This window comes from Portunus trituberculatus, chromosome 38 (genome assembly GCF_017591435.1).
Source record: "Portunus trituberculatus isolate SZX2019 chromosome 38, ASM1759143v1, whole genome shotgun sequence".
Taxonomy (NCBI): domain Eukaryota; kingdom Metazoa; phylum Arthropoda; class Malacostraca; order Decapoda; family Portunidae; genus Portunus; species Portunus trituberculatus.
Window position 1 is genome coordinate 23,623,204 of NC_059292.1, and position 5,000 is coordinate 23,628,203.

General features: G+C 39.3%; 2 protein-coding genes across 3 annotated transcripts in view; one reads left to right on the forward strand and one right to left on the reverse strand.

Annotated features, from left to right (window-relative positions):
- LOC123515239 (proline-rich protein 12-like) overlaps positions 1-5,000 on the reverse strand; it is a 613,955-nt gene that overhangs the window by 430,293 nt on the left and 178,662 nt on the right. The gene's annotated exons all lie outside the window — the stretch shown is intronic.
- The window catches only part of LOC123514901 (putative uncharacterized protein DDB_G0271982), a gene marked incomplete at its 5' end in the record, with an annotated part of 104,125 nt that overhangs the window by 88,120 nt on the left and 11,005 nt on the right, over positions 1-5,000 (forward strand). The gene's annotated exons all lie outside the window — the stretch shown is intronic.

The following is a 5,000-nucleotide window of genomic DNA, read 5'->3' on the forward strand; positions in this document are numbered from 1 at the left end:
TGTTGTTGTTGTTGTGGTGGTGGTGGTGGTGTGGCGGTGTGTATAATCGGTTAATGCTTTCCGCTAACTTGACAACAGTACATTAGTTTCTCTCTCTCTCTCTCTCTCTCTCTCTCTCTCTCTCTCTCTCTCTCTCTCTCTCTCTTATAATCATGTTTTACCTTCTATACTTCAAATTAGAAACACAATGAAAACTATTACAAAAAACTATCTTGATAAAACTCTCTCTCTCTCTCTCTCTCTCTCTCTCTCTCTCTCTCTCTCTCTCTCTCTCTCTCTCTCTCTCTCTTTCCCGCGAGGCTTCATCTCCATCCTCCTCATCTCCATCTTCATCTTCAAATATCTGGCGCTGAATCATCTCTCGTGCCCACTCCGCTTCCTCCATAACTCTTTATAAGCTTTTACCTGGAATTCCTCCTCCTCCTCCTCCTCCTCCTCCTCCTCCTCCTCCTCCTCCTCCTCCTCCTCCTCCTCCTCCTTCTCATTCTCTTCCTCCTCCTCATTGTCATTGTCATTGCCGTAGCTCTGGTAGTTTTTGTGCCTCTCCTTTTCTTCTTGTTCCCTTTCTCTTCCTCGTGCAACTGTCTTTCTCTTTTTCTTCCTCATGTTCTTCTTTCTTTCTTGTTTTTTGGTTATCATTATCTAAGTACTTCTCTTCTTGCTTTTTTTTTCTTCTTCTTTTTGTCCTTTCTCTTTTCATTACCGTTATCAATAGAATCTTTGTTGTTCTTTTTCCTTCTCTACTTCTTCTCCATCTACTTCTTCCACCTCCTCCTTCCTCTTCAACACACAAAGAAGACATTGGAATCGAGATCGTTTTATCCCTCCTCCTCCTCCTCTTCTTCCTTCTCCTCCTTCTCCTCTTCGTCTTCTTCCTCCTCCTCCATTACTCAACTTTATCCTTCCATTCTTTTCCCTCGTCTTTAAATCTTTCCATCGATATCTACCTTTATTGTTCCCCCGACTTCTTCTTTGTTTCTTGTGTCATGTATCACTCCTTTCCCTTCTTCCTTCTTCCTTCCCCGTCTATTTTTCCTCTCTCTCTCTCTCTCTCTCTCTCTCTCTCTCTCTCTCTCTCTCTCTCTCTCCGATTTTTCCTTCTCATGCTATTCCATCTCTTTATCTTTTTAAATCCTTTCTCTTACTTAGATTTCTCTCATTCTCACTTATTTTAATTCTTCTTTTTTTTCATCTTCCTTTTTTTCTCTACTTATCTTCCACTCCATTTTTTTTTCCTTCCCTACCTTCTTCACTTAAATTTTCCTCACCAACTTCCTACCGTCCTTCTTTCCCCAAACTTTCCCTCTTTATCTACTACTTTTCCCGCCATACCATTCCTTATTCTCTCCCTTCCCTACCTTTTTCCCTTCCTTACCGTCTTTCCTTAACTTTTCCTACCTCAACTATCTCAATCACTTCTTTTACCTTCCCTAAATACCTCCTTCCTTCCGTCCGTACCCTCTACATTTCCCTCTTCTCTACTTCCAACTAATTCTTCACTTCCTCACTCTTCCTTTCCTTTACCTCCATCTTTGTTTTTCCTCCTTTCACTTTCCTTCCCGTCTCCTCAAGCGCCACACTCACAAACACAAACTCACACATACACACACACAGGCCGCCTCGCCATCACCATCACTCAGCTGACAGACGCGTGCCTCGCCCTGCCGTATCTAATCTGCCTCTCGCCTCAGCAGCCTCAGACGCGATTCAATATCAAGGTCGACCCAGCGCTACTGTGCCGAGAAAGCTGCCTCCTAACCCTAGATTCCTTATTGATACTGGGGTTTAATATATATTGCAGGGTGAGCTGGAGTGTGTGTCGGGAGAAGGGAGTGTGGGTGTGTGCATGGGGAGCGTGGTGGGGTTGGATGTGTGTGTGTGTGTGTGTGTGTGTGTGTGTGTGTGTGTGTGTGTGTGTGTGTGTGTGTGTGTGTGTGTGTGTGTGTGTGTGTGTGTGTGTGTGTGTGTGTGTGTGTGTGTGAGGGTGGGTGTCTGGGTGGGTGGGTGGGCGGGTGGGTGTCTTGGATGTGGGAGTTGGTTGGTGTGTGAATTCGGTAGAGGTAGTGAAAAGAGAGAGAGAGAGAGAGAGAGAGAGAGAGAGAGAGAGAGAGAGAGAGAGAGAGAGAGAGAGAGAGAGAGAGAGAGAGAGAGAGAGAGAGAGGAGAAATAAAGAGATAGATATAAGAGATGAGATGGGACTGATGGGGATTGGAGACTAGGAGAAGGGAGGAAATGGGCAGATGGGAGATGGGATAGGGCTGATGTGAGGCCTGGTGTGGGTGAACGGGATGGCGTTTGAGCGTGCGTGATCAGAACACCTTGGAGCGGCGCCAGGAACAGAGATATTAGTGAGATTCAGCTCAGATACGAAAACATTAGGGTGGGGAAAATTAATCTAGGAATGTGGGAAGGGAGAAGGAAGGCAGGAAAGTGTATAGTTATATATTAGGAAATGAAAGGAAAAAGAGAGAAGAAAAAAGTGATGATAAACAGATAGATTAGATAGATAGATAGATAGATTGATTGAATGGTTGATAGATAGAAAGATTGGATGATAGATATTACATAGCTATATAAAAAAAAAATAAGGGAGAAAGAAAGAGATACGAAGAAAAGAGAACAAAAAGAAGATCAAGAAAAGGAAATAAATTGTTCATGAAGCAAATCACCCAAATGAAAAAAAAAAAAAACATATAAAGAACTTTCTCGCACAAAACATTAACCCCTATAAGTAAATTAGACAAAAAAAAAATAAAAATCAAGATAACGTATATGTAAAAGACAAAAAAAAAATATATATACATATCCATAAAACAAGCCAAATATCAAATGAACAAAAAAAAAGAGTAAAAAAATACTTAAACGTCACTAAAATACAATGACAAATGGGGAAAAAAAAAACAAGAAATATAGGAAACAGACCCACATAATAAGACATAAAGAAGAATGAATATATAAATAAAAGAATGAACAGGACCCTCAAAAAAAAAACATAAGATAATAGAAGAAAAAAAAATGGAGCAAATACAAGACACACGAAAGATATAAAAAGCAAAGAAGAAATAAGAAAAAAAAAAAAAAAAACAAGAGGCGGAAATATAGTAAGGAAAAAGCACTAGATAATAATAATAATAATAATAAAAAAGTAGCATAAAATGAGACAAGAGTTGAGTTTTAAAGAAGATGGGAAACGTGATCCTTTCTGGCAAAAATAATGAAGATTTAAAAAAGGAGAGAAAAAAAAGAGAAAGAGAAAGAAGGAGAAGAAGAAGAAGAAGAAGAAGAAGAAGAAGAGAGAGAGAGAGAGAGAGAGAGAGAGAGAGAGAGAGAGAGAGAGAGAGAGAGAGAGAGAGAGAGAATATTAAAGAAAACTTAAAGGAAGAATAAAGTGTAATGATTAAGTATAAAAACAAATGAAGCATGTGTAATAAAAAGTATGAACGAGGAATGAGTAGTAAACGGTGATGAAAATGGAAAAATGAAAATAGGAATAATAAAGAGAGATAACAGAGAAAATAAACGGAAGACAAAATATGATATAGGAGGAAATTAATCTTGAATCTTGAAATGTGAAAAATAAGAATGAGGAAAGAACGAGGAGGAAGAGGCGTAGGAAGGAGGAGGAGAAGAAAGGAGAAAAGAAAAGAATAGAAGAGAAAAGAGGAGAAGAGAAGGGTGAAGAGACAATGGGTAAAAAATAAGAAATAGGTATGGACAGCTAACAAGAAAACAAGAAAACAAAACAAAACAAGAAAACTAGGACCTCTAGACACACAAACTAACGAAAATATAAAAAAAACACAGTAACACAAACAAAACCACCACCAAACAACACACAAACAAACACACATAAAGAAAAAAAAAAAAAAGGTGAAAGAGAAAAGGAAAAAAGTTACCAAGAGACAGAGGAAAAGAAGGAACTAAAAACAAACCAGCAAAACATGAATGAGAATAAATGTAATTAATGAAGAAAAAGAGTAAAATGAAAAAGAAGAAAAAAAAAGAAAAGAAACAAGAAATACAAAAAATCATCATCCACCTCCACCTTCTCGTCACCCAAACCTTCTCACACACATTCACACCCACACCATCACCACCACCTTCTCTTCACCTAAACCTTCACACCCACACCATCACCTCCACCTTCTCGTCACCCAAACCTTCTCTTCACCTAAACCTTCACACCCACACCATCACCACCACCTTCTCGTCACCTCCACCTTCTCTTCACCTAAACCTTCACACCCACACCATCACCACCTTCTCGTCACCTAAACCTTCTCACACACTACTGTACTTCACCTTCTCTATTTCAGAAAGCTTTACTCAATTTTACGCGGGTTTTTACGGTGTTTTTACGATTCTAGCGGCAGACTGACTAGATTTCTTGATTATTAATTAAAGAAACACTCGAAAACTCCGCTAACCATCTCTGTTGCCTTAGAAAATAGCGTTTCTGCATACGAGCCTAAGCGTAAAGGGAAGAGGTCGGGTAGGAAAAGGTGTGGAGGGGGGATGGGGACCGTAGGAAGGGATGTAGTTAGCGCACGGCCACCTCACATCAACCATGAGCTCCACGATGACACCTCGGAGCTTCGACACAGCGAAAAAATGAAGCCTCGACTCATTCAATTCTGGGCGTAATGTTTCGAGAGAGAGAGAGAGAGAGAGAATATACATATACCCTTTTTAACATTCTACCATGATGAAGAATACACAGCAAAACAAAACTTATAGAAAAAAAAGTAATATTTATAAAACTAAATCACAGAACAAAAAACAAAACCAACATTCAAGACTTATTTGTCGTCAGAAAGTGGAAAATTAAAATAAAGAGAAAATAAACTTGTGAATCATTTTAACTACGACACACACACACACACACACACACACACACACACACACACACACACACACAGGAATGCGCTCAATTGCATGCTCCTGCTTCCATGTGTTTGTTTATTTCTTTGTTTGTGTTCAATTTCGAGGTAAAATGTTCA